Raw genomic sequence first — 20,069 nt, forward strand, 5'->3', positions numbered from 1 at the left:
ATACCTGGAGACAACTGAAAACAAAAACACAACCTACCAAAACTTATGGGATACAGCAAAAGCAGTACTAAGAGGGAATTTTATTGCAATATAGGCCTACCTCAAGAAACAAGAAGGATCACAAATAGGAAATCTAACTCTATATGTAAAAGAACTAGAAAAAGAACAAATCAAGCCCAAAGTCAGTAGAAGGAAGGAAATAATAAAAATCAGAGAAGTAACAAATGAAATAGAGACTAAAAAGACAATAGGAAGGATCAATGAAACTAAGAACTGGTTCTTTGAAAAGATAAACAAAAATGATAAACCCTTATCTAAACTCACTAAAAAAAGAGGGAAGGCTCAAATAAATAAAATCAGAAATGAAAGAGGAGAAATTACAAGCGATACCAGAGAATTACAAAGGATTATAAGAGAATACTGTGAAAAGCTATATGCTAACAAATTGGATAACCTGGAAGAAATGGATAAATTCTTAGAATCATACAACCTCCCAAAACTACATAAAGAAGAAATAGAGAATCTGAATAGACCAGTCACAAGTAAACAGATTGAAAGAGTACTCAAAAATCTCCCAAAAAACAAAAGTCCAGGAACAGATGGCTTCTCTGGTAAATTCTACCAAACATTCAAGGAAGATTTATTATCTATCCTTCTCAAACTCTTCCAAAAAATTGAAGAGGATGGGATGCTTCCTAACTCATTCTAAAGGCCAACATTACCCTAATACCAAAACCAGACAAGAACAACACAAAAAAGGAATATTACAGGCCAATATCACTGATGAACATGGATGCGAAAATCCTCAACAAAATATTAGCAAATAGAATACAACAATACATTAAAAAGATCATGCATCATGATCAAGTGGGATTTATTCAAGGGATCCAGGGATAGTTCAACGTCCACAAATGAATCAATGTGAACAAAATGAAGAATAAAAATCACATGATCATCTCAATAGTTGCAGAGAAAGCATTTGACAAAATTCAACATCTATTTATGATAAAAACTCTGAATAAAATGGATATAGAAGGAAAGTACCTCAACATAATAAACGCCATCTATGACAAACCCACAACCAACATCATACTCAATGGTGAAAAACTGAAAGATATTCCTCCAAGAACAGAAACAAGATAAGGATGCCCACTCTCACCACTCTTATTTAACATAGTACTAGAAGTCCTAGCCAGAGAAGTTAGGAAAGAAAAAGAAATAAAAGGGATCCAAATTGGAAAGGAAGAAGTAAAACTGTCCTATTTGCAGATGACGTGATTTTATATATAGAAAACCCTAAAGAATCCACCAAAAAACTATTAGAAACAATTAATGAATACAGTAAAGTTGCAGGGTACAAAATAAACATACAGAAATCAGTCACATCTCTATACACTAACAATGAACTAGCAGAAAGAGAAATCAAGAATACAATCCCATTTATAACTGCAGCAAAAAGAATAAAATACTTAGGAATCAATTTAACCCAGGAGGTGAAAGACCTATACACTGAAAACTATAGGACATTAGTGAAAGAGATTGCTGAAGACATAAAGAAATGGGAAGATATTCTGTGTTCATGGATTGTAGGAATAAACATAGTTAAAATGTCCATCTTACCTAAAACAATCTACAGATTAAATGCAATCCCAATCAGAATCCAAATGAAATTTTTCACAGAAATAGAGCAAAGAATCTTAATTTTTTTTGTATTTTTTAAATTTTTCCTTTTTCTCCCCAAAGCCCCCCAGTACATAGTTGTATATTCTTTGTTGTGGGTCCTTCTAGTTGTGGCATGTGGGACGCTGCCTCAGCATGGCTTGATGAACAGTGCCATGTCCGCGCCCAGGATTTGAACCAACGAAACACTGGGCTGCCTGCAGTGGAGCATGCAAACTTAACAACTCGGCCACAGGGCCAGCCCCAAGAATCTTAAAATTTATATGGAACACCAAAAGACCCTGAATAGCCAAAGCAATCCTGAGGGAAAAAAAAAGCAAAGCTGGAGGTATTACATCCCATGATTTCAGAATATAATACAAAGCCATAGTAATCAAAACAGCATGGTACTGGCACAAAAACAGACACACAGATCAATAGAACAGAATTGAGAGCCCAGAAATTAACCCACACATCTATGGACAGCTAATTTTCAACAAAGGAGCCAAGACCATATAATGGAGAAAGGAAAGTCTCTTCAATAAATGGTGTTGGGAAAACTGGACAACCACTTGCAAAAGATTGAAAGTAGACCATTATCCTACACCACACAACAAAATTAACTCAAAACTGATTAAAGACTTGAATGTAAGACATGAAACCATAAAACTCCTAGAAGAAACATAGGCAGTATGCTCTTCGACATCAGTCTTAGAAGTATCTTTTTTTTTTAAAAACTTTTTATTGAGATTATGATAGTTTAAAACCTTGTGAAATTTCAGTTGTACATGATTGTTTATCAGTCGTGTTGTAGGTGCACAACTTCACCCTTTGTGCCCACCCCCACACCCCCTTTTCCCTGGCAACCACTAATCTGTTCTTTTTGTCTACATGTTTAACTTCCACCTATGAGTGGAGTCATACAGAGATTGTCTTTCTCTATCTGGCTTATTTCACTTAACATAATGCCCTCAAGGTCCATCCATGTTGTTGTGAATGGGACGATTATATTCTATTTTATGGCTGAGTAGTATTCCATTGTATATATATATAACATATCTTCTTTATCCAGTCATCAGTTGATGGGCACTTGGGTTGCTTCCACGTCTTGGCTATTGTAAATAATGCTGCAATAGACATAGGGGTGCATGGGACTTTTGGAATTGCTGATTTCAAGTTCTTTGGATAGATACCCGGTAGTGGGATGGCTGGGTCATATGGTATTTCTGTTTTTAATTTTTTGAGAAATCTCCATACTGTTTTCCATAGTGGCTGCACCAGTTTGCATTCCTGCCAGCAGTGTATGAGGGTTCCTTTTTCTCCACAACCTCTCCAACGTTTGTTACTTTTTGTTCTGGTTATTTTTGCCATTCTAACGAGTGTAAAGTGATGTCTTAGTGTATTTTTGATTTGCATTTCCCTGATGATCAGTGATGATGAGCATGTTTTCATGTGCCTATTGGCCATCCGTATATCTTCTTTGGAGAAATGTCTGTTCATGTCCCCTGCCCATTTTTTGATCAGGTTGTTTGATTTTTTGTTGTTGAGTTGTGTGAGTTCTTTATATATTACGGAGATTAACACTTTGTCAGATATATGACTTGCAAATATTTTTTCCCAATTAGTGGGTTGTTTTTTTGTTTCAATCCTGTTTTCTCTTGCCTTGAAGAAGCTCTTTAGTCTGATGAAGTCCCATTTGTTTATTCTTTCTATTGTTTTCCTTGTCAGAGAAGACATGGTGTCTGAAAAGATCCTTTTAAGACTGATGTCAAAGAGTGTACTGCCTACATTTTCTTCTAGAAGCCTTATGGTTTCAGGTCTCAGCTTTAGGTCTTGGATCCATTTTGAGTTTATTTTGGTGAATGGTGAAAAAGAATGGCCAATTTTCATTCTTTTACATATGGCTGTCCAATTTTCCCAGCACCATTTGTTGAAGAGACTTTCTTTCCTCCATTGTAGGCCCTCAGCTCCTTTGTTGAAGATTAGCTGTCCGTAGATGTGTGGTTTTATTTATGGGCTTTCAATTCTGTTCCATTGATCTGTGCACCAGTTTTTGTTCTAGTACCATGCTGTTTTGCTTACTGTAGCTTTGTAGTATGCTTTGAAGTCAGGGATTGTGATGCCTCCAGCTGTGTTCTTCTTTCTCAGGATCGCTTTAGCAATTCGGGGTCTTTTGTTGCCCCATATGAATTTTAGGATTCTTTGTTCTATTTCTGTAAAGAATGCCATTGGGATTCTGATTGGGGTAGCGTTGAATCTGTAGATTGCTTTAGGTAGTATGGACATTTTAACTATGTTTATTCTTCCAATCCATGTGCATGGAATGTCTTTCCATCTCTTTATGTTGTCATCAATTTCTTTCAGTAAAGTCTTGTAGTTTTTGTTGTATAGGTCTTTCACTTCCTTGGTTAAACTTACCCCAAGGTATTTTATTCTTTTTGTTGCGATTATGAATGGGATTGTGTTCCTGAGTTCTTTTTCTGTTAGTTCATTATTAGGGTATAGAAATGCTACTGATTTATGTAAGTTGATTTTATACTCTGCAACTTTGCTGTAATTGTTGATTATTTCTAATAGTCTTCCAATGGATTCTTTGGGGTTTTCTATATATAAGATCGTGTCGTCTGCAAAGAGTGGGAATTTCACTTCTTCATTGCCTATTTGGATTCCTTTTATTTCTTTTTCCTGCCTAATTGCTCTGGCCAAAACCTCCAGTACTATGTTGAATAAGAGTGGTGAGAGTGGACACCCTTGTGTTGTTTCTGTTCTCAGAGGGATGGCTTTCAGTTTTTGCCCATTGAGTATGATGTTGGCTGTGGGTCTGTCATATATGGCCTTTATTATCTTGAGGTACTTTCTTTCTATACCCATTTTATTGAGAGTTTTTATCATAAATGGATGTTGGATCTTGTCGAATGCTTTCTCTGCATCTATTGAGATGATCATGTGTTTTTTGTTTTTCATTTTGTTAATGTGGTGTATCATGTTGATTGACTTGCGGATGTTGACCATCCCTGCGTCCCTGGTATAAATTCCACTTGATCATGGTGTATGATCTTTTTAATGTATTGTTGTGTTCGGTTTGCCAAAATTTTGTTGAGGAGTTTTGCATCTATGTTCATCAGTGTTATTGGCCTGTAGTTTTCCTTCTTTGTGTTGTCCTTGTCAGGTTTTGGGATCAGGGTAATGTTGGTTTTGTAGAATGTGTTAGGAAGTGCTCCATCCTCCTCAATTTTCTGGAATAGTTTGAGAAGGATAGGTATTACATCTTCTTTGAATGTTTGGTAGAATTCTCCAGAGAAGCTGTCTGGTCCTGGACTCTCATTTTTGGGGAGGTTTTTGATTACTGCTTCAATTTCTTGTGATTGGTGTATTCAGATTCTCTACTTCTTCCTGCTTCAGTTTTGGGAGGTTGTAAGAGTCTAAGAATTTATCCATTTCTTCTAGGTTTTCCAACTCGTTGGCATATAGTTTTTCATAGTATTCTCTTATGATCTTTTGTATTTCTGTGGTATCCGTTGTGATTTCTCCTCTTTCATTTCTAATTTTATTTATTTGAGTCTTTTCTCCTTTTTCTTAGTGGGTCTGGCTAAGGGTTTGTCACTTTTGTTTATTTTCTCAAAGAACAAACTCTTTGTTTCATTGATCCTTTCTACTGTCATTTTTGTTACAATATCATTTATTTCTGCTCTAATTTTTATTATTTCCCTCTTTCTGATGACTTTGGGCTTTGTTTGTTCTTCTTTTTCTAATTCTGTTAGGTGTAGTTTGAGATTGCTTATTTGAGATTTTTCTTGTTTGTTGAGGTGAGCCTGTATTACAATGAATTTCCATCTTAGTACTGCTTTTGCTGCATCTCAAATGAGTTGGTATGGCATGTTTTCATTTGAATTTGTCTCCAGATAATATTTGATTTCTTCAATGATCCACTGGTTGTTCAGTAGCATGTTGTTTAGTCTTCACATTTTTGCCCCTTTCCCAGCTGTATTCTTGTAGTTGATTTCTAGTTTAGTAGCGTTATGGTCAGAAAAGATGCTTGATATTATTTTAATCCTCTTGAACTTGTTGAGGCTTGCTTTGTTTCCCAATATATGGTCTATCCTTGAGAATGTTCCACGTGCACTTGAGAAGAATGTGTAACCTGCTGTTTTTGGATGGAGTGTTCTATATATATCTATTAAGTCCATCTGGTCTAGTTTTTCATTTAATTCTATAATTTCCTTGTTGACTTTCTGTCTGGATGATCTGTCCATTGGTGTTAGTGGGGTGTTGAGGTCCCCTACTATTACTGTATTGTTGTTGATATCTCCTTTTAGTTTTGTTAATAGTTGCTTTACGTACTTTGGTACTCCTGTGTTGGGGGCATATATATTTATGTGTTATGTCTTCTTGGTGGGGTGTCCCTTTTGTCATTATAAACTGCCCTCTTTGTCTCTATTTACCTGTTTTGCTTTGAGGTCTACTTTGTCTGATATAAGTATGGCGACACCTGCTTTCTTATGTTCGTTATTAGCTTGGAGTATTGTCTTCCATCCCTTCACCCTGAGTCTGTGTTTGTCTTTGGGGCTGAGATGTGTTTCCTGGAGGCAGCATATTGTTGGGTCTTGTTCTTTAGTCCATTCTGCCACCCTGTGTCTTTTGATTGGAGAGTTCAATCCATTTACATTTAGAGTGATTATTGAAATGTGGGGGTCTAATGCTGCCATTCTATCGCTTGTTTTCCAGTTCTCTTGCATTTCCTTTGTTTCTCGTCCTATGATTTTTGGACTACCAATTCAGGTAGGTAGGTTTCTATATTGGCTTTCTTCTTATTTGTAATTTGTGTCTCTATTTTTGATATTTGTTTAGTGGTTACCATGTGGTTTGTATAAAACATCTTATAGATGAGATAGCCTCTTATTTCCTTAGACTAAGCCATTCCATCCCTTCCCTCTTCCCCTTCTAGGTTGTTATGGTCAGATTGTTTTTCCTTCCTTTGTTGTGAGTTTGTGGTTAAAATGACAAGATTATATTTACTCTTTGTGTTTCCCTTCCTTTTATCTTTAATATTATGCTTAGCCTTTGCTAACCTGGTCTGATGGAGAGCTGTAATTTTCTGATTTTGTCTTTCTACTTATCTCCTTTACTCTGGGTTTTGTAACCCCTTTCCTTTTTTTGATTTTTCAGGTATGAGGGCCTTCCTGAGCATTTCTTGTAGGGGAAGTCTTGTGGCAATGAACTCCCTTGACTTTTGTTTATCTGGGAAAGTTTTTATTTCTGCATCATATTTGAAGGATATTTTCGCTGGATAGAGTATTCTTGGCTGCAAGTTTTTGTCCTTCAGAGTTTTTAACATATCATTCCACTCTCTTCTAGCCTGTAGGGTATCTGCTGAGAAATCTGCTCACAGCCTTATGGGGGTTCCTTTGTAGGTTATTTTCTTCTGCCTTGCTGCCCTTAATATTTACTCTTTGTCATTGACTTTTGCAAGCTTCACTACTATATGCCTTGGGGTTGGTCTTCTTACATTGATAAAGTTTGGAGATCTATTAGCTTCTGTCACCTGGAGTTCCATCTCTCTCCCCAGGTTTGGGAAATTCTCAGCCATCATTTCTTTGACCAGGCTTTCTGCCCCCTTCTCCTTCTCTTCCCCCTCTTGGGTACCTATAATCCTTATGTTGCATCTCCTAATTGACTCGGATATTTCTCAGAGAGTTTCTTCATTTCTTTTTAGTCTTAGTTCTCTCTCTTCCTCTATCTGCAGCATTTCTATATTCCTATCTTCCAAATTGCTAATTCTGTCTTCCACATTATCGACCCTGCTTTTCAGAGAGTCCAGATTTTTCTTAATCTCCTCCATTGTGTTCTTCACCTCCAACATTTCTGATTTGTTCTTCTTTATAGTATCAAGCTCTTTTATGATGTAGCTCCTGAACTTGTTAAGTTGTCTATCTGTATTCTCTTTTAACTCATTGAGTTTTTAAATGATAGCTATTTTGAATTTGTTGTCATTTAGGTTATAGATTTCAGTGTCTTCGGGATTGTTTTCTGCGTACTTGTCATTTTCCTTCTGTGCTGGAGATTTAATATATTTTTTCATACTGCTTGATGGCATGGATTTGTGCCTCCACATAGAGATAGAGTTTGGTTACTGCTTCCACTTGCTTATACTGGTGGGGAGGGGACAGCAGCTGTGTAATCTGCACCAACCAGGAGCCCTGTCAGCTGTTCCTGACTGAGCCTAGGCCCCTCCTTGCGATTGCAGTGGCCCTGTGGGGTCTCCCATCAACTGTGAGAACAATTGCAAGGGGACCTCAGGTTGCTGGTGCCTACTCTTGCAGACCACCTAGACATGTTCACTCCTTAGGGTCTGCGGTGGTATTGTGGGTTTTCACAGCAGCTGGGAACAGGTTCACCTAGACTCACAGCTCTGCCACTGTCAGGTCCCACAGGATCTCACTTGTCCACTGTGGGATGCAGCAGAGCTATGGGTACCTAATGTAGCCTGTGGTTAGCTCACCCAGCCACACCATTTCTGCCCCAGGGCCTCCCAACTTTTGTGATTGCTGGGTGGGGCCTCTCCACTAAGGTCAAGTAGAGGCTTTCCCTGTAGCTGCTGTGGGACTGTGGATTTTTCCCCTGGACCAAGGATCAGTCACGCTGGGGCTCCAAATTGTCACCACCCACTCATGCAGTCCTGCTGGGTCTCCCTTGCTCCCTCAGGGCTGCAGCAGGGCTGTGTGTGTTAAATGCAGCAGGCAGATTGCTCAGCCAGCTGAGTTCCTTTTGTCCCAGGGCCTTCCAGCCTTTGTGATTGCTGGGCAGGGCCTCTCTGCTAAGGCAGAGTAGAGGCTTGCCCTGCAGCTGCTGTGGGAGTGTGGATTTTCCCACTGGACTAAGGAGCAATCATGGGGGGCTTAGGGCTGTAGTCACCTGTTTCACAGTCATGCTGCCAATGAGCATGCATGCCCGCCCTCAGTGCCATGGTGATGCTATGAGCGTGTCAGCCAGGAGAGAGTTGCTTGCAGGTAATAGGCTGTCTGGGAGTTGGAGAGTTTTTACCTATCTCCACCTCCTCCCAGGGGGAGGTCCATCCACCTTCTGATGTATAGCAGCGCAGGTCTCTCAGGCGTCCTGAGTTGCTGTGTGGATATCCTTTTTTGAATGATGAATGTCCAATTAGTTGTAGTTGGAAGGGGGAGAGACAAAGAAAACTGCTCACTCCACCATGTTGCTGATGTCACTGACTCAGCAGTATCTTTTTGAATCTGTCTCCTCAGGCAAGGGAAACAAAGGGAAAAATAAGTAAATGGGACTACATCAAACTAAAAAGCTTCTGCACAGCAAAGGAAACCATCAACAAAACGAAAGGACAACCCACCAACTGGGAGAAAATATTTGCAAATCATATATCTGAAAAGGGGTTAACATCCAATATATATGAAGAACTCATACAACTAAGAAACAAAAAAACAGATAACCCAATCAAAAACTGGGCAGAGGATATGAACAGACATTTTTCCAAAGAAGATATACAGATGGCCAATAGGCACATGAAAAGATGTTCAACATCACTAATTATTAGGGAAATGCAAATGAAAACTACAATGAGATATCACCTCAAACCCATCAGAATGGCTATTATTAAAAAGATAAGAAATAACAAGTGTTGTAGAGGATGTGGAGAAAAGGGAACCCTGATATACTCATGGTGGGAATGTAAATTGGTACAGCCACCATGGAAAAGAGTAAGGAGATTTCTCAAAAAATTAAAAATAGCCAGCTATTCCGCTTCTGAGTATTTATCCAAAAAACATGAAAACACTAATGCAAAAAGGTATATGCACCCCTATGTTCATTGTAGTATTATTCACAATATCCAAGACTTGGAAGACCTAAGTACCCATCAAGAGATGAATGGATAGGGGCTGGCCCCGTGGCTGAGTGGTTAAGTTCACGCGCTCCGCTGCAGGCGGCCCAGGGTTTCGTTGGTTCGAATCCTGGGCGCGGACATGGCACTGCTTATCAAACCACGCTGAGGCAACGTCCCACATGCCACAACTAGAAGGACCCACAATGAGGAATATACAACTATGTACTGGGGGGCTTTGGGGAGAAAAAGGAAAAAAATAAAATCTTTAAAAAAAAAAAAAAGAGATGAATGGATAAAGAAGATGTGGTATATATACACAATGGAATACTACATAGCTATAAAAAGGATGAAATCATGCCCTTTGCAATGACATGGGTGGACTTTGTGGGTACAATGCTAAGCAAAATAAATTAGACAGAGAAAGACAATTACTGTATTACTTCATTCATGTGTGGTAGATAAACAAACAAACAAACAGATATGGAGAACAGATTGGTGGTTACCAGAGGGGAAGGGTGTTGGGAGGAGGACAAATGGGGTAAAGGGGCACATATGTATGGTGGCAGATGAAAACTAGACTTTTGGTGGTGAACACGATGTAGTCTACACAGAAGTCAAAATATAATGATGTGCACTTGAAATTTATATAATGTTATAGACCAATGTGACCTCAATAAAACAAACAAAAAAAAAGAAGAGCAAGGGAGAGATCTCTCTCTCTCCACATGCGTGCACTGAGGCAAGGTCATGTGAGCACACTCTGAGAAAGTGGCCATTTGCAAGTCAGGAAGAGAGAACCAGAACGCAACCATGCTGACATCCTGATCTCAGACTTTCAGCCTCCAGAACCGTGAAAAAATAAATTTCTGTTTTTTTTTTTTAAAAAAGAACATAAAGCATGTTAAATGGGTGTTGCTCTCTGACATCTTAAGGAAATTCCTTTTCTTCTTTCTCCCTCATGACTTTCGGTAAAACATCAATTTCTCAAAAGAAGAGAAATTTTCCCAATTTTCTTCTTGTTATTGATTTCTACTTTCATACCATCGTGGTTGGAAAAGATACTGGATATAATTTAAATTTTCTTAACTTTAAGACTTGTTTTGTACCTAAAATATTATCTATCCTGGGGAATGTTCCGTGTGTGCTCAGGAAGAATGTGTGTTCTCTGCTCTTGGATGGAATGTTCTCTATATGTCTGTTATGTCCATTTGGTCTAAAGTATAGTTCAAGTCCAATGTTCCGTATTGATTTTATGTCTAGATGATCTATCCATTGTTGAAAGTGGAGTGTTGAAGTCCCCTTTTGTATTAGGATTTCTTTCCTCTTTGTTTCTTTATGTGGATTTGAGTCACTGCTGTTATTTCCTTTTAGCCAGAAAGTCTTCCATTAGTATTTCCTGTAAGTTAATTCCACTAGGAACAAATTCCTTCACTCTTTGCCTGAGAATGTCTTTATTTTAACTTTATTTTTTTGCTGAGGAAGATAATTTTTATTGGTTTATCTTTGAGTGTACTGATTCTTTTGTCTTTCATGTCATATCCACTCCAAGTCCACTTAGTGGATTTTTCCTGTTAGTTCCTATATTTTTATTTTTATTTTTTAAAGATTTTATTTTTCCTTTTTCTCCCCAAAGCCCCCCGGTACATAGTTGCATATTTTTGGTTGTAGGTCCTTCTAGTTGTGGCATATGGGACGCCGCCTCAGCGTGGCTTGATGAGCGGTGTGATGTCAGTGCCCAGGATCTGAACTGGTGAAACCCTGGGCCGCTGAAGTGGAGCACGCGAACTTAACCACTCGGCCATGGGTCTGGCCCTAGTTCTTATATTTTTAAACTCTAGAATTCTCATTTGGTTCTTTAATATAGTTTCTATTTCTCCACTGAGATTCTGTATTTGTTGACATCGTATTTTCCTTTAATTATTTGAGCATACTTTTCTATACTTCTTTGAACATATTTATAATGGCTGCTTTGAAGCCTTTGACTGGTAAATTGAATATCTAGATCCCCTCAAAGTCAGATTCTATTGATTGCTTTTACTCACGAGTTTGGGTCACGCTTTCCATTTTCTTCATGTCAAGTTGTCAAGCAGTTCCTAAGCAGCAGCACCGTGGCTGCTAAGTGCGCTTGCAACATTTCCATGGATTCAGTTGGTAAGGAGACAATGAGCCCAAACAGATTCAGACAGTTTGTTACTTACACAGTCAGCAAAAGCAAGGTCAGCATAGTGTCAGATCATGTCTCCAGTTCCACAGGATGACACCAAACTAGAGGGACCAAGTGACAGGTGGTACAGGCAGTAGATCACTCTGCCATTGAGGAGTCACCTCTAAAATTACAGCCAAGGAGGTTGATAGACTCTTCAGGTTGGTAGAGAAACCTGAAGGTGTAGCCTAAGGGCAGATAAGGTGAAAAGTTCTACATCAACTGCAACTAGGGAGATGAATAAGAAATAGCCTTAGTGAAGTTTCTCATAAGATGTGGATGAGAAACTGCCTCGCAGCAACTCCGTACCAGGCTTCTTGCCCCTTGCTCCAGGAGAATCATGGGGTATAGTGCCAAGACCCAGGTCAGACTGCAGTCAGTCCTTGCCTGTGTATCCTATGTGGAGATGCCACACAGAATTTCCAATCCCCTACAGTTTGCATGTTTCTTTTTTTTGGTTGAAAAATGGCATTTTGCATAATGTAGCAACTCTGGATTCTGAGCTTTTTCTGAGTGTTTTTGCATTGTTCTGCTCTATTTTAATAACTTTCCTAGACCTAAACTGTCTAATCTATCGCTCCCACAATCTGTGTATTCCTTGGGGTAAAGCTGCGGTTTTCTCTCCTCAGATTTTAAAAATTCTTATTTTATTTTTTAACCTGGCTTCCTAGTGTCTGTATAGCTTAGTGGTCAGCCAGTGATTTTGGCAGAGATTTTGGCAAACTTCTTGAGCCGAAAACACTTCCACCATTTTCAGATTGATCTGTGTGTGCTGGAGTGTGTTCCAAGTTCAGACAGCTTTCAAATCTTCCTTGATTCTTATTTTCTGCTGGTCTCTCTTGTGTCTCCCCTGCTCGTGCATGTAATTTCCTAGTCATCCATGGATGGGTGGAAATCTTATTTTCCCCTTTCATGACTCTCTTATTTCCAAGATTTTTCTGCTAAATTTATGGATGGCTCACTGCTCACCCCAACCATGATCACAACCTCAGGTTATTCAAATTGTGGCTTTCCTCTGTTTCCTATAAAATTCTCCACTTTTAGCTGAAGAAGCTTCACTTTTGCTCCCTGCTCCAAATCAAGACCACCTCCTGTGGCAGCACAGCTGCTGATTTTCACATCTAGCCCTGCAGTGGTAAAGTACTGATCTTGCCTAACTAAGGGGATGGGCAAGAAGGCTGGAGATTCCTGCTGTTCTTAACTGAAGTTGTAATAGTTCATTGTCTGCCTTTGGTCACTTTCCAGAGCCCTACAATGGTTGTTTTTGATAACTTTGTCTAGTTTTGTACTTGATTTTTTGTGGATAGAATTTTTCAACTTCTTCCCTCTGTCATAGTGGGAATTCCATATACATCACCTTCATTTTTGAAGGATATTTTCACTGGGTATATGGAATTCTAGGTTGGAAATTATTTTTTTCCTTTCAGCACTTTAAATATGTAATTTTCTTGTTTTCTGGCTTCCACTGTTTCTGTGGGGAATTCAGCTGTTCATCTTAGCATTGTCTCTTTCCCCTCCTTTTTTCTTCTGGCTGCTATTAAGTTTTTCTCTTTGTATTTCAGCACTCTTACTACAGTGTACCTAGATATGGTTTTCTTTGTATTTATCTTGCTCGACCTTTACTGACCTTCTTGAATCTGTGGCTTGATGTCATTAATTAATTTGAAAAATTCACATTCTAATATTGACTCTGCTCCATTGTCTGTGTCTCCTTCTGAGACTCCATTTATATGTATGTTAGACCTCTTAGCCATGTCCTACATGCCTTTTACAATCTTCGGTTTTTAAAAAAAGTCTATTCTTGGGGTCGGCCTGGTGGCACAGTGGTCAAGTTCACACGTTCCGCTTCGGTGGCCTGGGGTTCGCCGGTTTGGATCCCGGGTGCGGACATGACACCACTTGGCAAGCCATGCTGTGGTAGGCGTCCCACATATAAATTAGAGGAAGATGGGCATGGATGTTAGCTCAGAGACAGTCTTCCTCAGCAAAAAGAGGAGGATTGGCAGCAGATGTTAGCTCAGGGCTAATCTTCCTCAAAAAAAACAAAACAAAACAAAAACCTATTCTGTCTGTTTCAGTTTAGGTATTTTCCTTTGGCCAGTCATCCATTGAGTTCTTAATTTCAAATATTGGAATTTTCAGTTTTAGGATGTCCATTTGATTCTTTTTTATAATTCCAATTCTCTATGAAAATCTCCATCTTCTCTATTTTTCTGAGCATATTAGTGATAGTTATTTTAAAGTCATTTCTTGCCCATTCTAATATCTGGTCACCTCTCAGTCTGCTACTCTTGGTTATCTGATTTTCCTCTTGGTTATTTGGTCATACAGTCTTGTCAATTCTCATGCCTAGTAATTTTGGTTGAGTCCCAAACATTATGTATAAAAATACAGTAGATGCTCTAGATGAGGTTGTCCTCCACCAGAGAGGGTGAAGCAGTTTTTCTGCTGATCACCATACTCTGTCTAATCAGAGACTGGTCTATATTGATGCTGGGTTGCAGGCTTCTTCTGGTTCACTAGGGTTTTCCATTGACAGCCCTAGTGGGTATGGGTCTTCGTCTTCTCAGCACTGAGAGACTGCAGAAATTTCTACTCTGATATTTAGAAAAAATTGTAGTAAAATACACATAACACAAAATTCACATTTTAACCGCTTTTCAGTATACAATTCAGTGACATTTAGTAATTCACAATGTTGTGCAACCATCTCCACTATTTAGTTCCAGAACTTCTTCATCACCCCAAGTGGAAACCCCACACCCAATTAAGCATTACTCCCCAGTCCTCCTCACCAGCAACCCCTAGCAACTACTAATCTTTCTATGTCTATGGATTTACCTATCCTGGATATTTCATATAAATGGAATCATATGATATGTGGCCTTTTGTGTCTGACTTCTTTCACTTAACATAACATTTTCAAAATTCACCTATATTGTAGCATGTATCAATACTTCATTTCTTTTTGTGGCTGAGGAATACTCCATTGTATGGATATACCACATTTTGCTTATTCATTCATCAGTTATTGACATTTGGGGTGTTTCGCCTTTTGGCTGTTGCAAATAGTGCTACAATGAATATTCTTGTACAAGTTTTTGTTTGAATACCTGTTTTCACTTATTTTGGATACATACATAGGAGTGAAATTTTTGGGTCATCTTGTAATTCTATGTTTAATTTATTGAGGAAATGGCAAACTGTTTTCCATAGTGGCTGCACAATTTTACATTCCCACCAGCAATGTACTATGAAGGTTCCAATTGCTCCTTATCCTAGCTAACACTTGTTATTGTCAGTCATTTTAAATATAGCCATCCTAGTAGATATGAAGTGGTATCTCATTCTGGTTTTGATTTACATTTTTTTTTAGGAAGATTAGCCCTGAGCTAACATCCTTGCCCATCTTCCTCTACTTTGTATATGGGATGCCACCTCAGCATGGCTTGATGAGTGGTTTGTACATCTATGTCCAGGATCCAAACCTGCGAACCCCAGGCTGCTGAAGTGGAATGTGTGAACTTAACCACTATGCCACCGGGCCAGCCCCTACACTTTTGTTTTCTTTTAAGAGTTTTATAATTTTATCTCTTAAATTTAGGTCCACGATCAATTTGAATTTAATTTTTGTGTATGGTGTGACGTAGGGGTCTAAATTTATCCTTTTTTATGTAGATATTCAGTTATCCCAGAACCATTTGTTGAAAAGATTGTTTTTTCCCCATTTAATTGTCTTGGCATCTTTGTTGAAAACCAATTGTCCATAAATGTGAGGGTTTACTTCTGGACTCTCAATTCTATTCCAGTTGATCTATATGTCTGTCCTTATGCCAGTACTACACACTCTTGATTTCTGTAGCTAGTCCTACAACTTTGTCCTTTTCAAGACTGTTTTGGGGGCTGGCCCTCTGGCTGAGTGCTTAAGTTTGTGCACTCCGCTTTGGCGGACCAGGGTTTCACCAGTTCATATCCTGGGCATAGACATGGCACCACTCATCAGGCCATGCTGAGGTGGCGTCCCACATGCCACAACTAGAAGGACCTACAACTAAAATATACAACTATGTACTGGAGGGATTTGGGGAGAAAAAGCAGGGAAAAAAACAGAAGATTGGCAACAGTTGTTAGCTCAGGTGCCAATCTTAAAAAAAAAAGACTGTTTTGGATATTCTTGGTCTCTTTAATTACCATATGAATTTTAGGATCAGTTTGCCAATTTCTGCAAAGAATTCACCTGGGATTTTGATAAGGATTGCATTGAATCTATATATTAATTTGTGGAGTATTGCCATCTTAACAATATTGTCTTCCACTCCATGAACATGGGATGTCATTCAATTTATTTAATTTCTTTCAACAATATTTTGTAGTTTCTAGAGTGTAAGTTTTGCACTTCCTTTGCCAAATTTGTTCATAAGTATTTTGTTGTTTTTGATGCCATGTAGGTGGAATAATTTTCCTAATTTAATTTTCAGATTGTTCATTGTAAGTGTATAGAAATATAATTGATTTTTGTATATTGATCTTGTATTCTGCTACCTTGCTGAACTCATTTATTAGTTATAACAGTTTTTAGTGGTTTTCTTAGAATTATCTACATGCAGGATCATGTCACCTGCAAATAAAGACAAGTTTACTTCTTCGTTCCCGATATGGCTGCCTTTTATTTCTTTTTCTGGCATGATTGCACTGGCTAGAACCTCGAGTGCAATGTTGAACAGAAAAGTCAACATCTGACATCTTTGGCTTGTTTTTGATCTTAAGGAGAAAGCTTTCAGTCTTTCATCATCAAGTATGATGTTAGCTGTGGGTTTTTCATACATGCCATTTATCATGTTGATGAACTTCTACTCCTAGTTTTTTGAGTATTTTTACCATGAAGGGTGTTGGATTTTGTCCAATGCTTTTTCTAAGTTTATTGAGGTTATCATGTGGTTTTTATCCTCTATTCATATCAATAGATATGCTGTAAGTATGTCTTGAGCTGAGGACCAACTGAATGTTTGAGGTCCTTTGTGGACTGAATAGTGCCCCCCCCCAAAAGATATGTTCAACTTCTAACCCCTGGTACCTGTGAACATGATCTTATTTGGAAAAAGGGTATTTGCAGGTGTAATTAAGTAAAGATGAAATCATACTGGAGTAGGATGTGCCTTAAATCCAATATGACTGATGTCCTTAGAAGAGAAGAGCTAGACACTGACACAGAGAGGAGAATGCCAAGTGAAGATTATGGCAAAGATTGAAGTGATGCATCTACAAGCCAAGGAATGCCAAGGACTGTTGGCAACCTGAAACTAGGTGAAAGGCATGGAACAGATTCTTTCCTAGAGCCTTCATAGAGAGTATGGCCTGCCAACATCTTTCTTTTTAAAGATTTTATTTTTCCTTTTTCTCCCAAAGCCCCCTGGTCCATAGTTGTGTATTTTTAGTTGTGGGTCCTTCTAGTTGTGGCATGTGGGATGCTGCCTCAGCATGGCCTGATGAGCAGTGCCATGTTTGCACTCAGGATTCGAACTGGCGAAACCCTGGGCTGCCAAAGCAGAGCACGTGAACTTTACCGCTCGGCCACGGGGCTGGCCCCAACCTGCCAACATCTTAATTTTGGACTTCTGGCCTCCTGAAATGTGAGAGAATACATTTCTGTTGTTTTAAGTCACCAAGTTTGTTGTACTTTGTAACAGCAGCCTTAGCATACTAACACATCCCCCAAGTCTCCAATTTTGTCACTTCAGCTCTACTTGACCACTTAAAGCTCTGCTGATTTCTCTGCCCTCTAGCAGCAACATTCAGCCTCTGTCTTCACTGAGATCTGAAATTATTCCCAGGAAAAAAGTGGTTGCAGATGATCAGTGTAAATTCACCAATCCCTCCAGGGTTTTCACTCATGTTTGTTGTGTTTTCAAGGCCCCTCCTTTAGCGGGTCTTTGTTTCCCAAGCACGTGAGACCACAGAAACTGCCTACCACTGCTTAGCTTAAGTCTGTAGCCTCCCACCCTGTGAAGCTTCTGAACTATGCAAATGTCTTGGGGAAGAGTAGCTGTGGGTTTGAGGGCCCTAAAGTCTCCAATTTTGTCACTAGCCCCTCATAACTGCTAAAAGCTCTGCTGGTTTTTCTGAACCTTAGCAATAGCTTTCTGCCTGGGTCAAGTTCAGATTCTCAGCACCTAGTTTTCAACTAGAGCTAGCATATTCCTTTAAGCAAAAAGCAGCTGCAGTTCCTCAGCTGAAGTCTGAAAGTTTCTCCCTGTCTTAGTCTGCTTGAGCTGCCATAACAAAAATACCACAGACTGCGGCTTATACAAAGCAGACATTTATTTCTCACTGTTTCAGAGGCTGGAAGTCTGAGATCAAGGTGCTGGCAGATTCAGTATCTGGTGAGGGCCTGCTTCCTGGTTCACAGATATCCGTCTTCTCATTGTGTTCTCACATGGTGGAAGGGGTGAGGGAGCCCTCTGGGTTCCCTTTCCTAAGGGCACTAATCCCACTCATGAGGGCTCCACCCTCATGACCTAATCACTTGCTAGAGGTCTACCTCCTAATATCATCACATGGTGGTTAGGATTCAACATAGGAATTTTGAGGGGACATAAACACTTAGACCATAGCATTCCACCCCTGGCCCTCAAAATTCATGTCCTTGCATGCAAAATGCATTTTATCTCAATAGACTCAACTGTCTTAACCAGTTCCAGCACCAACTTTAAAGTCTAAGTTCAAAGTCTCATCTAAATATCATCTAAATCAGATACGAGTGAGACAATTCATCCTGAGGCAAAGTCCTCTCCAGCTGTGAACCTGTGAAACCAAACAAGTTATCTGCTTTCAAAATACGATGGTGGGACAGGCATAGGATAGACAATACTCATTCCAAATGGGAGAACTAGGAAAGAAGAAAAGAGTGACAGGTCTGTTAAAAAGAAACAGACCCAAAATGGAGTCACTTATGTTAATCCCCACCAAGACTTAATACCTAATCTAATTGAAGTTTTGGCTTCTCCCAGGAGTGGAATTTTAAGCCAATCCATCTGGAATTTCCTGATCAACACTACTGAGGTAATCTGCCTGATCAGACCCCCTGCCCTCCTTAAGGGAAGGTAACCTACCTGAAACAATCTTTTCTTTTGCTAATAACTTTCTTGTCCCGCCCAGTTTCTGCCTATAAAAATCTTTCATTTTGTACAGCTCCTTGGAGCTCCCTTCTATTTGCTAGATGAGATGCTGCTTGATTCATGAATTGGTTAATAAAGCCAATTAGATCTTTAAATTTACTCAGTTGAATTTTGTTTTTTAACAGGTCCCAAGTAAGTCCAAAACCTAATGGGGCAAATTCCAGTAGACCTTAAGGCTTGAGAATAATCCTCTTTGGTTCAGTGCTCTGCCTTCCAGGCCCACTGGCAATGTCATCCTATGACTTGGTGGGATGGCCCTGCAGCTGCTCTTTTTTTTTTTTTTTAAAAAGATTTTATTTTTTTCCTTTTTCTCCCCAAAGCCCCCCCGGTACATAGTTGTGTATTCTTCGTTGTGGGTTCTTCTAGTTGTGGCATGTGGGACGCTGCCTCAGCGTGGTCTGATGAGCAGTGCCATGTCCGCGCCCAGGATTCGAACCAACGAAACACTGGGCCGCCTGCAGCGGAGCGCGCGAACTTAACCACTCGGCCACAGGGCCAGCCCCCCTGCAGCTGCTCTTTGCTGGGGCCCTGGACTGGGGTCCTACACTTGCAGCTCTTCCAGGCTGAGGTTGCATGCCTGAGGCTTTGCTGGGTAGCCCCATCCTTTAAAACCTAGGTGGAGGCAGCCATGCCCCTCCCCACCCCCCATACTCTGGGCCTATAATGGGAGTGTCAGCCTCTGATGATGTCCGTCCGAACCATCTTTGGGGTCGTTCTTCCATTGTCTTGAAGAATAGTACTGGCTTCTGTTGAGGTAGCTAATCCATACTAATCTCCCTATCAAATGGTCCCTTGGCCACATCCTTAGTCTTCTCAATTTTTGCAATATGGATAGGCTGAGAATTTTCCAAATCTTTAAATTATACTTCTTTTTGCTTAGCAATTCTGCCTTTAAATCATTTCTTTCTCCTCCAATTTTACTATAAGCAGTCAGGAGGGGCCAAGCTGCACCTTCACTTTTCTTGGAAATTTCTTCAGCTAAATATCCAATTTCATTGCCTACAAATTCTACTTTTCACAAAATACTAGGACACAAACACAATTCAACTAAATTCTTTGCCACTTTATAACAAGGACGGCCTTTCCTCCAGTTTCCAATAATGTGTTCCTCATTTCCATCTGAGACTTCATCAGAATGACCTTTACCATCCATATTTCTACCAACTTTCTGTTCAGGATT

The sequence above is a fragment of the Equus asinus genome, chromosome X (assembly GCF_041296235.1).
Source record: "Equus asinus isolate D_3611 breed Donkey chromosome X, EquAss-T2T_v2, whole genome shotgun sequence".
Lineage (NCBI taxonomy): Eukaryota > Metazoa > Chordata > Mammalia > Perissodactyla > Equidae > Equus > Equus asinus.